The 15,067-nt window shown below is 35.7% G+C and overlaps 1 protein-coding gene across 2 annotated transcripts in view; it reads left to right on the top strand.

The window, feature by feature from the left end:
- The window catches only part of TINAG (tubulointerstitial nephritis antigen), a 105,715-nt gene that overhangs the window by 49,598 nt on the left and 41,050 nt on the right, over positions 1-15,067 (top strand). The gene's annotated exons all lie outside the window — the stretch shown is intronic.

The following is a 15,067-nucleotide window of genomic DNA, read 5'->3' as shown; positions in this document are numbered from 1 at the left end:
AATTTGTAAGTAAAATATGTTAATCTATGCAAGAGCAAGAAAGAAGTTCAGAATTTGGTGGTGGGATTACAGGAGTGAGTAATTTTAAAAATAGGCCCTACTCTGAAAGACAGTGTGGTTGTGAGACCACTTTCCCAGCACCTTCTCAATTTGTTCTAACTGAAACATCTCATAATGTCTCACTTTAATTCAAATGAAATGCTATAAAGTTTTCTTGTCCATCTAAAACCCTCACTCTTCTCATCTTGCATATTATGGTAAAAAACTTCATTCCTATTGAACATGTCCTTAATGACTTAATTTTATTGAGCCTACACAAAACAACCTCACCTGCAATCAAATTATCTTCTCCTTACTGATCTTTGAAACACTTTTAAATCACTTCTAAGCTATGTAGGCAAACTATCCTGTGTGATGTTTCTTTAATCGTTGTCCCTCTTTTGTTTTAAATACTTGAATATTTCAATTAAAAAATTATCATTTTTTTTTAATCTAAGATAATACATATTTTATGACTTGTGTTGATTTCCGGAATGTGAAAATACATGTATTTCAGGATCAGAGACTATGTTTCAAATTAATGTAGGATACTAAATCTACAAGTTGGAAAAATGAAATGCATGTGTGTATGTGTGTATTTATAAATATTTTCACCATTCAGAGTTAATAACTTCTGTTGAAATTTCTGAGTAAACTGACACAAGAGCAGAAAATCAAACACCATATATTCTCACTCATAGGCGGATGTTGAACAATGAGAACACATGGACACAGGGAGGGGAGCACTACACACTGGGGTCCGTTGGGGGGGAATTGGGGGAGGGACAGGGGGTGGGGAGGTGGGAAGAGATAGCATGGGGAGAAATGACAGATACAGGTGAGGGGACGGAAGGCAGCAAACCACACTGCCATGTGTGTACCTATGCAACAATCTTGCATGTTCTTCACATGTACCCCAAAACCTAAAATGCAATAAAAAAAGAAAAAAAGAAAAAAAGAAATAACTAAGATCAGAGCCGAACTGAAGAAGATAGAGACACAAAAAAACCTTCAAAAAATCAATAAATTTAGGAGCTGGTTTTTTGAAAAGATCAACAAAATAGAAAGACCGTTAGATTAATGAAAAAGAAAAGACAGAAGAATCAAATAGATGCAATAAAAAAACGATAAAGGGGATATCACCAACAATTCCACAGAAATACAAATTACCATCAGAGATTACTACAAACAATTCTATGTACATAAACCAGTAAGCCTGGAAGAAATGGATAAATTCCTGGACACTTGCTCCCTCCTAAGCCTAAACCAGGAAAAAGCTGAATCCCTGAACAGACCAAAAACAAGGGCTGAAGCTGAGGCAGCAATTAATAGGTTACTCACCAAAAAAAGTCCAGGTCCAGATGGTTCACAGCCGAATTCTACCAGACATACAAAGAGGAGCTGGTACCACTCCTTCTGAAACTATTCCAAACAATACAAAAAGAGGAAATCATTTCCAAGTCATTTTATGAGACCAACATTATTCTGATATCAAAACCCGGTAGAGGATCAACAAAAAAGAAAAGTTCAGGCCAATATCCATGATGAACATAGATGCAAAAATCTTCAATAAAATACTGACAAACCGATTGTAACAGCACATCTAAAAGCTTATCCATCACAATCAAGTAGGCTTCATCCTGTGCATGCAAGGCTGGTTCAACATACACAAGTCTGTAAACATAATCCACCATGTAAACAGAACCAAAGAAAAAAAACACATGATTATCTCAGTAGAGGCAGAGAAAGTCTTCAATAAAATTCAACAGCACTTTATGCTAAAACCTCTCAATAAACTAGGTATCTAGGGAACCTGTCTCAAAATAATAAAAGCTATTTACAACAAACCCACAGCCAATATCATACTGAATGGGCAAAAACTGGAAGCATTCCCTTTGAAATCTGGCACAGACAAGGATGCCCACTCTCACGACTCCTGTTCAATATAGTATTGGAAGTTCTAGCCAGAGAATCGAACAAGAAAAAGAAATAAAGAGTATTCAATTAGGAAAGGAGGAAATCAAATTGTCCCTATTTGCAGACAACATAATTTTGTATTTAGTAGACCCCATCATCTCAGCCCCAAATCCCCTTAAAATGATAAGCAACTTCAGCAAAGTCTCAGGATACAAAATCGATGTGCAGAAATCACAAGTTTTCCTATACACCAATAACAGATTAACAGAGAGCCAAATCAAGAGCTAACTTCCATTCACAATTGCTACAAAGAAAATAAAATACCTAGGAATACAACTAATAAAGGATGTAAAGGACCTCTTCAAGGAGAACTACAAACCACTGCTGAAGGGAATAAGAGAGGACACAAACAGATGGAAAAACATTCCATGCTGGTGGTTAGGAAGAATCAATATTGTGAAAATGGCTATACTGCCCAAAGTAACTTATGGATTCAACACTATCCCCATCAAGCTACCAATGACCCTCCTCATGGAACTGGAAAAAAACACCTTAAACTTCATATGGAACCAAAAGAGAGCCCGCATAGCCAAGGCAATCCTAAGCAAAGAGAACAAAGCCAGAGGCATCACGCTACCTGATTGCAAACTATACTACAAGGCTATAGTAATCTAAACAGCCTGATATTGGTACCAAAACAGCGATACAGACCAGTGGAACAGAACAGAGGCCTCAGAGGCAACGCCACGCATCTACAACCGTCTGATCTTTGACAAACCTGACAAAAACAAACAATGCAGAAAGGATTCCCTGTTTAATAAATGGTGTTGGGAAAACTGGCTAACCATGTGCAGAAAGCAGAAACTGAACCCCTTCCTGGCACCTTACCCTAAAATTAACTCCAGATGGATTAAAGACTTAAACATAAGACCTAACACCCTAAAAACCCTAGAAGAAAACCTAGGCAAAACCTTTCAGGACATAGACACAGGCAAGAACTTCATCACTAACAAACCAAAAGCATTGGCAACAAAAGCAAAACATACACATGGGATCTAATTAAACTTCAGAGCTTCTGTACAGCAAAAGAAACAATCATTAGAGTGAACTAGCAGCCAACAGAATGGGAAAAAACTTTTGCAATCTACCAATCTGACAAAGGGCTAATATCCAGAATCTACTAAGAACTAAAACAAAATTACAAGAAAAAAATAAACCCATCCAAAAGTGGGTGAAGGATATGAACAGACACTTCAAAGGAATACATATATGAATCCAACAAACATGAAAAAATGCTCATCATCACTGGTCATTAGAGAAATGCAATTCAAAACCACATTGAGATAACCATCTCACTCCAGTTAAAATGGCAATCATTAAAAATCTGGAGACAACAGATGCTGAAGAGGATGTGGAGAAAAAGGAACACTTTTATACTGTTGGTGGGAATGTGGAAGACAGTGTGGCAATTCCTCAAGGATCTAGAAATAGAAATTCCATTCGACCCAGCAATCCCATTACTGGGTATATACCCAGAGGATTATGAATTGTTCTGTTACAAAGACACATGCACATATATGTTCATTGTGGCACTGTTTACAATAGCAAAGACCTGGAAGCAACCCAAATGCCCATCGATGATAGACTAGACAAGGAAAATGCGGCACATATATACCATGGAATACTATGCAGCCATAAAAAAGGATGAGTTCATGACCTTTGTAGGGACATGGATGAATCTGGAAACCATAATTCTCTGCAAACTGACACAGGAATAGAAAATCAAACATTGCATGTTTTCACTCATAGGTGGGTATTGAACCATGAGAACACATGGATACAGGGAGGGGAGCATTACACACTGGGGTCTGTTGTGGGGGCTAGGGGAGGGACAGTGGGGAGTATGGAGATTGGGGAGGGATAACATGTGGAGAAATACCAGATATAGGTGACGGGGGTTGGAGGCAGCAAACCACATTGCCATGTACGTACCTATGCAAGAATCTGCATGGTCTGGACATGTACCCCAGAAGCTAAAATATAATTTAAAAAAATTAATTAAATGCTAAAGTTAACATTTTCAATAAAAAATATACAAAAATTAGCTGAGCGTGGTGGTTCCAGATGCCTGTAATCCTGGCTACTGAGGAGGCGAAGGCACGAGAATTGCTTGAACTTTGGAGGCAGAGGTTGCAGTGAGCTTAGATCTACACACCTGTCTGGGTAACAGAGTAAGACTCTGTCCAAAAAAAAAAAAAAAAAAAAAAAAAATCCCAAATTATGTCACATTAATGCTCAAAGATTATTTTTATCACATTTTTTTTTTAAAACCATTTTAGGTAAGTCTTATCTTTCTATTAGTGAAAAGTTAGACAAACAAAAATAGACAATACAGGATATAGCATTTAAAAATATTGCTATTGAGGCTAACTTTACTTGAATTAATAAAATTTAATGAAATTTAATGAAATGAGATAATTTTAATTCTTCAACAAAGGAGATGTTCTTGTCTAAATCTCTCTTCATTTAGTGTAGTATCTAGGCCTCTTAGCTCTTCAAGGACATGAAGAAGCAATTTCTCCTTTTTCTTCTCTGTAATCAATTTTATTTCTACCACCATGCAAATAGCGCTGTTATATCTCAGATTAAAAAAAAAAAAAAAAACAAAACTCAACACTTTCTTTGGACTCTGCTTCCTCCACACCCCATTTATGCTCTTTATAGCAAAATCCTTGCAAGATTTGCCTGAAATAACTTTTAATTCTCTTTCCAATCTTTCTTAAACTGTACCAATTATGTTTTCATTATCCCCTTTCTCTTCACAAAAATATTTATTTCAAGGTTATCTAAGGCCCCCACATTTCAAATTCATTGGTCAGATCCCAGAACTTCCTCATCTTCTTCATCTAATTTTTTTTTTCTTATTGGCCAAAACTTGCAGTGTACTTTGCTGTATTCTTCCCCTGTACTTTTACACTTCTTAACTTTGAAATGTCCCAGTCTCAGGTCTTGGTTCTTCTCATGCTTCTAGTCTCACTCATTCTCTGGTGAGCTCATCATTCTGAGTCATCCTGGCTTTAAATATCATCTAAAAGCTGACATCAACTGAATTGATATCTCAGCCCACATCTCTTTGCTGAACTCCAGACTCATACCTTCCATGGCCTATTTGACATCCTCACCTGGATACCTTATTAGGGAGGTAAATGCTTGAAATTCAGTACTTCCAAAACCGAACCCGTGATCTTCTCTCTTCTCTCTTTATTTTTGCTAAAGGGCACCAGTCTTTTCTATCTTAATTAAAGACAGCTCTGTTTTTCCATATTCTCTGCTGGAAAACTTAGAGTCATCCTTTATTCCTTTACTTCACAATTTACTTTCAATATGTCACAGCCTCTTTTGGCCCTTTCACCTTACATCCAGAACCCAACCACTGTTCACTATCTGAACTACCATCACGCTGGCCTGAGCCACCATTACGTACTATTTTGCACTTGGATTACTGAAGTAGCTTCTAACAGATTTTCCTGCATTGATCTCTGCTCCTCAGCGGACTAGTCTCAACATAGAAAACAGCGTTTTCCCTTGGAACCTTAGATCTCGTCATTCTTTGCTCAGAACCAATAGAGAATTGCTAGTATAGGGGTTCTTAGAAAGCTGGAAGCCTGGAAGTGTTGGAATTCAAAGGACATGCACAGAGACTGGTCTTAGAGAGGGGACCAAGTGGTAACTCTTGTATCAGGAGAGAAAATGAGGTTAGTTGAAAATGTTTTGGCATTTAGAGTAGTGGTAAGTTTAGAAGAGTTTCTGTTGGATTGCCTCTTTTATCGCCAGGAACTAGAAGATTAGGTTATCTATAGAAAGAAGATGTGGTTGGAGGAGAGGAATGTATTGTTAGAAATGAGAAGAAAATAGAGATGGTTTATGGTGGTCATCAAGGTCGTTTAGGAGGGGAAGATGACCAGGGAACCCAAAGGGAATCATTCAGCCTTGGTAATGTCATCATTCTGCCCTCTTGTGTGTGCTCCCTGCACACTAGGTTGATTCATTACTAAAATGACAGAAAGACTGATAAATGACATAAGACTGATAAAAGGAGAGAATTGAGGAATTTGGAGAAGATAGAAAAAATTATTTAGTCAAAATAGGCTCAAAGTATTTAATTCAAATATATTAATAGAAGTTTATTTCTTGTTCACATAATACTTTGTCATGATAATTCTGATCTCAATGATTTTAGGATTCTTTAGTTTCTTTTTTATTTGTTAGATTTATAAAACCATGAGAAAAAAAGCAGTTATATAATAATAAAGAAATAATATTTTACAGGTTAAGAATATAGTGTTATAAAGTAATTAAACGTCATGATTTTCTATATTAGGTGCCTCCTTATGTTGCCATACTTTCGTAGTCATAAACCACTGATATCTCTATATCTATCTAACTGTCTGTCTGTCTACCTACCTACCTACCTACCTAACATCTGTCTATCTAGCTTTGGTTAAAGACATTTGTCCTTTAAGAGAGCATAAAAATAATGCTTCAGGATTGAATTTTAATGTATTTTTTACCACATTTTTCATACAAATAAATTTTTAAAAATCCAAGATCATAAAATTATTATTTAGGGTATTTACAGATTATTTGACACAGTTTTATTGGGGCCACCACTTGTTTTTCTCCATTTATCTTTTCTTTTTCCTCTGCATTTTTGAGTAACAACTAAATGCTAAGTCTGAATTTTCATGCTATGTTACATTTAACCACTGGCAAATTGATCAATTCTGAGCAGATGTTTTAATTAGAGGTTCTTAATGGATGGGGAAGTCTAAGACAGTTGAATGAACATTTCTACTGTGCTTATTTGGCAAATGCAAATAAATGTGAGATAATTAGTATAGACTTTGCAAAAGCATTTAATTTGGATGTTAGAATGTCTTTCAATTGCAAAAGACTTCTCTCTTCCTTGCACTTTTCTTTTTTGGTGGGGTGCACTGGTTTGAATAACAGTAGCCACTACAACAAATAGACTCAAAATATTTAATAATTCAAATGTATTAACAGAAGTTTATTTCTTGTTCACATAACAGTTTAAGATGGGTGATTTTAGTTGTTGCGTGACTCATTTATATGGTTTCAGGGCTTCAGCTCTTTCTATTTTGTTGATCTGTCCTCTGTGATGGTCACATGTTGTGATCTCATCCAGCCTAGGGACAATAAAGATGAGCATGAGGAAAGCATTCTTAAATGTACTTCTTCATCTTCTTTTTTTGTTTCGGAGATGGAGTTTCACTCTTTTTGCCCAGGCTGGAGTGTGGAGTGCAATGTTGTGATCTTGGCCCACCACAACCTCTGCCTCCCAGGTTCAAGCAATTCTCATGTCTCAACCTCCCAAGTAGCTGGGATTACAGGCATGTGCAACCACACACAGCTAATTTTGTATTTTTAATAGAGACAGGGTTTCTCCATGTTGGTCAGACTGGTCTCAAACTCCTGATCTCAGGTGATCTGCTGGCCTTGGCCTCCCAAAATGCCGGGATTACAGGCGTGAGCCGTTGTACCTGGCCTTAAATGTGTTTCTTAGAGCCTTAGCTCAGAAACAGTCCGTAACTCCATTCATACTTCTTTGGCTAGAACTTAGTCAATGGCTCCACTCAAATGCAAGGGTGACTAGAAAATGGAAAGACTTGCCAGGAACATTTTAATAGAGTTATATTTTGGAGTAGAATTCCAAATTTGCATAAATTTTAAAGGAAAAAACCATTAGAGATTCAAATTTTGAGTTTCTAGAGAGCTACCTTGGTCTATGTCTCTCAGGGTTTCTGAGATAATATGTTGTCTTTTTAGAGAGTCTTCACTGATGAATTTAGAGAATCTCTGCTTTATAAGCTTGAATAGCCAGGTACAATGGTGTGTCTATAGTACCAGCAACTCAGGAAGCTGAGGCAAAAGTCTTGTTTGAGCCTAGGAGTTCAAGAACAGGCTGGACAACATAGAGACCTTGTCTCAAAAATATGAATAAAGTAATACATGTTCTTGATACCAAGGATATCCATAATCACTGTAGTGGAGCTATCTCTAAACTACTGTAGAAGAACTGTCATGAAATACAATCCTCATACTTTAAAAATCCTTATGAGATGGGAATTATTGTATTTTTCCAGAAATAAAAGACTGAGTATATTAAGAAAATTCTTTAGGTTATCTGACTTCAAAATTAATGGTCTATGAATAATATATATATATATATATATATATATATATATATATACATATATATATACACACACACATACATATATATGTATATGTGTGTGTGTGTGTGTGTGTGTGTGTGTGTGTAAACAAGAAAGATTCAGTGTCAATATTCCTCAAAGTCTGATCACCTCTTAGGTTTGCTCGAGCAATTTCTATATTCCCTCTTTTACTAAAAAATTCTTTAGAATAAAACAAATGCAGGGTTTTTCATACTTGTTCTGTTCTTACTTGTTTTGAATAACATGTTTAATATATAGATTAGGAACATTTGCTTAATTTTTCAACAAGAAACTCTTTAAAAACACGTAATATGTGTCAAGTGCCATGGTAGGCATTAAGAATACAAACATCAATAAGATAGTGCCTCTGTCCTCTCAATGTCATGAGAGAGAGAGAGAGTGAGAAGAAAGAGGAAGAGGAGAGAGAGAGAGGAAAGAGGAGAAACAAATGCCAACGTCCAATGTCTTAAGTGCGTAGATGGAGATAGGATAGGAATATATATTGAGTAATAAAGATGTCCATTATCTAGGGAGGCACATAATTCCAAATCTGGGGACCAGGGAAGGTTGCCAGGAAAAAGTGGCACCTTCTATGGATCTAGTAGGATAAGTAGAAAGTATTAAGGATATATGAAAACAGAAGCCTGCTCCAAGAAATATGAGCAGGAAATGCCTAATCTCACAGTGAAATAGAATATGACATATTAAAGGAATCTGAAAGAACTTATGGGTAGAGTGTGAAGCAGGGAGGAATCCAGTGAAAAATGATACTAAGAGGTAGCCAAGTCAGGGGACATTCTTCTACGTAATGATGACTATTTATTGATCTTGGAGCCTATCCTGGCTTTCTTCACTGTCTCTGAGTTTTCTTCAGATTCTTCCATAATTTCTATATTAACTTGCATGCCTTTGTAGCAACATTTGTTTGGTTTACAGTGTAAGTTCTAAAAAGTGTTCATGTGACATCTCTTTTCCTTGTATCCTGTGAAATGATGTTTCTGAAAAAGAGACCAATATGTCTTTCACACTTGCAAGCAGTTCAGTTCAGCATCCTAGTTCTCAGTGATTCTACTTTGAGATAAATCTGAGTTCAGAAACTGTTACCAAAGAAAATAAAGAGGATTTCAGTAAACTACAAGGTACATAGCAGAAGCTGAATAACATTAAAAAGTAAAAGGAATGTTTTCTTGATGCCCTTTGGCAGAGATGACCTCCGGGAAATACATACATAAATTTGCCTGACCTTGAAGTGCATATAGTCTAATAGTGGAGACAGCTGTAGAGACACATGTAATATTGTGAATTAATTGGTTTAGAAATGAATGGCATAAAAGTGTATCGAAGCAAAGGGAAGGTGAACACTACCTGAACATGTGCAGGTGCTAGAGAGATGGTACAAGTGAAAACTAGAGTACAAAATGGCCCTAGAATTAAAGGTGAATATGTTAATTATTCATTTGAGCATCCTCTACTGTGAACTCTTTATTGTTGTTCCTCATTCATTTTTCTAGTAGAGTACTAGTTTTTAAAACTTGTGTATGAGCTCATTATGCATTGGAAGCTGTCTTAGTTCCTTCAGACTGCTGTAACAAAAATATCATAGACTGGGTGACCTACACATTTATTTCTCACAGTGTTGGAGGATGGATAGTCTGAGACTGTGGTACCAGCATATTTGGTGTTTGATGGAGGGCCTACTTTTTTGTTCATAGATAACTGTCTTCTTGCTGTGTCCTCACATGGCAAAAGGAGCAGGGGAGGTCTCTGTGATGTCCTTTATAGGGGCTAATCCTATTCATGAGGATTCCAGCTTCCTCACTTAATCACCTCCCAAAGGCCCCACCTCCTAATACCATTACATTGGGAGGTAAGACTTCAACATATGAATTTTGAGGGGACGCAAACATTGAGCATATAGAGAAGAAATATTCCCTTATAATACTGACTAAACCCCATTATTGTTGGTTTTTGTAATTTTATCTGATGGTTTTGACCTGTATAATATTGTAAATTTTATTCTGTTTAAAAATTATATAATACATATTACAAGTCACATATATATTATACATATTATATATAATATAATGTATTATATATAACATAAATATATTTATATTGTATTAAAGTAATTATTAAATTAGTAGTAATCAAACAATAAAAATAGTAACTAGTTATTAAATTATTATAAATTAGTATATTAATTATTATTATACATTATTAAATTATTAAAGTAATTACATCAAAAGTATGCCTGAAAAATATTTGGGCATATAATAAGTGATAAAGATCTAATTTTTTCTTCAAACTCTAAAACAAAAAGCTTATATACTACATAATTAATAATGTACCTTTTCCTCTTTTAATATATTTTATTGTTTAATAATTCTTTTATAAAATTATTAGGGTTTGATTCTGGGTGTCTTTTTTAAAATACTTACTATTAAAATTCAACTTCTTCCATTTCGTTTTACTACCAGGTATTGTACGCATTGCTTTATTGCTTTTTTTCTCAATATTTATGTATTTTCTTGTTTATTTTTCCCAGTGAGATTAAAAAACAAAACAAAAACCTCAGAACAACTTAAATTGAATATCGTTTCTTTAAATTTATAAAGAAGATAACTTTTTTTTTTTACTTTTAAAAGCGATGATTAAGGACCCTGCATTTTGTTTTCTTTAGAGAAATGCTATTTTTCAAGGATTCTTAAATTGAAATTTTCAAGGCTTGTACATTTTTATTACACATTTGAAGCCTACATGTAGATATATATTATATATGATATACGAAATACATTCAGATATATTTTTAAATAATGTTTACTGTTTTCTGATCACAAAAGTAATAAAGTAGATATTTGACATTTTTGAATTGAACTTCTTCTTTTCATTTCTTTTCTTTTCTTTCACGGAGTCTTGCTCTGTTACCAGACTGGAGTGCAGTGGCCCGATTTTGGCTTACTGCAACCTTTGCCTCCGAAGTTCAAGTGATTCCCCTGCCTCAGCCTCCTGAGTAGCTGGGACTACAAGTGTATGCCACCACACCCGGCTGGGTTTTTGTATTTTAGTAGAGATGAGGTTTCACCACTTTGGCCAGCATAGTCTCCATCTCCTGACCTTGTGTTCTACCTGCCTCGGCCTTCCAAAGTGCTGGGATTACAGGCGTGAGCCACCACACCCAGCCACAATGTATAATGTTTCTAAGACAAATTTGAAACATGAGCTGTAAGGCTGGTGTTTGAAAGTAGGTCACTTAATAAGCTTGCTCTTCATGAGCTTACTTATCTTCCCATGTGCAGTAACTCACACAATTTTTAGAAAATCACTTTGGCTTATTAAAAAAATAAAATTCAGTGATAGAGGAAATTAGTGAAATTTAGAAAGAAAAAGAAATTTGGTCTATCGATCTGGAAAGAAAGATAACATACATTAAAACAATTCAAAAGAAAACCAAAAGCTTGTTTCATGCTTGTTAAATTCTTCATGACTTTTAGAATGCAGAAACACACATATGTATGATCCTCTTTATATGTATACTATATAAATAAACATAAATTTAAGAACCCAAATATAATCCAGGATTTTTGAGCTAAAATATTAGAATCTTGTTGTTAAAGTACGTTTCTATTTTTGGCTGTATTAGGATTAGGAGTATGTTGTTGAGCTAATGTATAGAAAGCTCTTAGAACCATGTTAATTAATTGAAGCGCTATACACAGAGTTAGCAACAACTATTTCCATTTTTAATATCATCATAATTATTGCCATCATGATATTATTACAACTAGCCCACCAATCTTTATGATTTAATTTTCTGAAAACACATAAATTTAATCTGAGTTGAAAATTAGATTAAGTAAGTGATTATAGGGTAAACCATTGAGGAAATAAAATAATATTACCCCATATAGCTTTAGGGCCAGATAGTTTAATGTGAATTTTTTCAATGAAAAGTTACCTTCTAATTATCTCCAGAAATTTTAAAATTACTGAAATTTATCAGGAGACTGAAGAGAAATGGCCAAACGGGAGAGAAAACCGGGAGGATTTGATGTCACACAGACCTAGGGGAGAGAGAGTTCCAAGAAGGCAGGGACAGTCTGTAGTGTGGAATATTGCTGAGTTGTCAAATAAAATCAGGCCTAAAAAAGTACCCATTGAAGTCTGAACAAAAAGAAAAAGTAAATTACAATTGGTTCTTGCTGAATCTTTGAGTTTGTGTCTGCTATTATAATTGTAGGCACAATTTACATTATAATATTACTTTATGCCCATCTTAAGTCCTGACAAATATGATTTCTATTACGTGAGTTTACTTGGCATTAATACATTCCTATATTGTGTGTGTACTAAAGGTGATGAAAAGATTATACAAAGGCTAAAAAAATCCTTTGACTGCTATGTTGAATGACTTTCAAAAATACTTGAACCTTACTAGAAAGTGAAAAAGGCAACCACTATAAATTATAAAATATTAATTATGAAATATATAATATGAAATAGAAATTATTTCGTTTCTATACCCTCAAGTTTATTCTTAATTCAAACTTTCAACAAATTTTGTTGAGTGATGATTGTGTACCAGGCATCCTGTTAGTGCTGGAGATACATAGATGAATAACATGGAGAGCCTCGATAAATAAAATAAAGTAAATTATGACCCTCGGATTTGTTGCCGCTATCCATCAGTCACTCAAGGAGCCACTGAGAGGGCCCACAGGACTGTTGAGATCTTTCGAGCTGAACTCACTGACAGAAGAGTAGAGGTGCAGGGGACCCTGGGGATGTCGAAACTGATAGATGGGCTTTATATTTGTTCTGTTTTCAGTGCTGATTGAATCATGTTGTCTTCTCTGTCAGTACTGAATCAACTTGACAGGACAGTTTGTGCTCCATTTGTTTCATCTTGTTGGTCACTGATCCTTCATTGATTCATCATCTCAAACACTGACCAGGTCTGTTTCACTCTGTAAAGTGCTATTGCTATAAACTGGCCTATTATAAAACAAAGCAAGACAAGGCAAAAAACAACGGTAAGAAAGAAAAGCTTTCCTTTTATTCAGGCAAAGGCATAGTAGTAGTGTTGTTTTTAAAAGAATTCTTAGAAAGCTGTTTTCACATACCAAAAAAATGTCACTTACAAAACCTATGTGTTTGTATCAAAGAGAGACAGACAGATAGGCAGACACACACACACACACACAGATCTTTTTGGCTTGAGGTCAAGTGTAGGAGTGGTCTTGATTGTGAAGGAATGCTTTATAGCATAAAGAATGAGGGTACTGGAGTCAAGCTTAGATTCAAATGCTGGTTTTGTCCTGGCAGGGTGATCTCAGGCAGGCTGTATGATCTCTCTACATCATGGTTTTCTAATATGTTCTACTGGGATAATAAGTTACCCTCTGTCTTATTGTGAGGATTAAGTGAGACAGTGTGTCTGCCCTCTTATGCTCACTTTAAGCTTTCTTTAATTTTTAAAATTCAGACTCTCTTCAACTTTATTACTCTGAATGTATTTTCAGAATTATTAAAAAAATAGAATTTAGAGTGATTCTAATTATATTAATGAGTACTTACCTATGTGATACAATTTTACATTTGTTTTAAAAATTATTTTATTTTAATCTACCTTACTTTGATTACACAGGTAGATAAATAAAGATAGTAAAAAAAGAGCAATGTAATGATAGGAATAAACAATTTCTTTTGTAAAGGTGATACAATTTTTTATAATCCTAGGTAATATGATTCTATTTGTGCTAAGAAAGCCAGATAAGCAGTTGGAATTTGTTCATTTATACTTAACCTCTAGTGAATTGTGTTAAATCACTGTGGAAACAAAACTTTTTTTTTTTTTTTTTTTTTTTTTGAGACAGAGTTTCACCCTTGTTACCCAGGCTGGAGTGCAATGGCGCGATAGCGGCTTACTGCAACCTCCGCCTCCTGGGTTCAGGCAATTCTCCTGCCTCAGCCTCCTGAGTAGCTGGGATTACAGGCACACGCCACCATGCCCAGCTAATTTTTTGTATTTTTAGTAGAGACAGGATTTCACCATGTTGACCAGGATGGTCTCAATCTCTTGACCTCGTGATCCACCCACCTCGGCCTCCCAAAGTGCTGGGATTACAGGCTTGAGCCACCGCGCCCGGCCTGGAAACAAAACTTTTTTAGCTGGGAAATATCGAGGACAGATGTGCATGAACCAACAGTTCAATTAAGGAAAGTGATTACAGGCAGGTCTTTAGATTTATAGAGATCTAGGAGCAATGGCTTATATGAAGTTTGAGATTTTGTTTTAGCAGATTTATGGAATGGCTTTCAACTTGCTCTTGTTGTTGTTGTTGTTGTTGTTGTTTTTGAGATGGAGTTTCGCTCTTGTTACCCAGGCTGGAGTGCAATGGCGCGATCTCGGCTCCCTGCAACCTCTGCTTCCTGGGTTCAAGCAATTCTCCTGCCTCAGCCTCCTGAGTAGCTGGGATTACAGGCACCTGCCACCACACCAGGCTAATTTTTGTATTTTTAGTAGCGTCAGGGTTTCACCATGTTGGCCAGGCTGGTCTCGAACTCCTGACCTCAGATGATCTGCCCACCTTGACCTCCCAGAGTGTTGGGATTACAGGTGTGAGCCACAATACCTGGCCTCAACTAGTTTTAATGTCCATAGACACTTCAGATTTTGGGAGGCCTGTGAAATAAAATGTTATTAGCCCCTGGTACAGTGCTGCCTTCCAAAGTTAGCTTATTAAATCGATAGTTTTTGGTGATTTTATTGTATAATCTAATACCTCTGTCATAGGTGTTGCTCTCATATTTTCAAAAATAATTGAATTCACATAGCGATTTAGAAAGTTTGTGAA

Source organism: Saimiri boliviensis, chromosome 4 (genome assembly GCF_048565385.1).
Source record: "Saimiri boliviensis isolate mSaiBol1 chromosome 4, mSaiBol1.pri, whole genome shotgun sequence".
Lineage (NCBI taxonomy): Eukaryota > Metazoa > Chordata > Mammalia > Primates > Cebidae > Saimiri > Saimiri boliviensis.
Note: the sequence above shows the minus strand (reverse complement) of the source record. Positions and strands in the feature narration are given on the sequence as shown.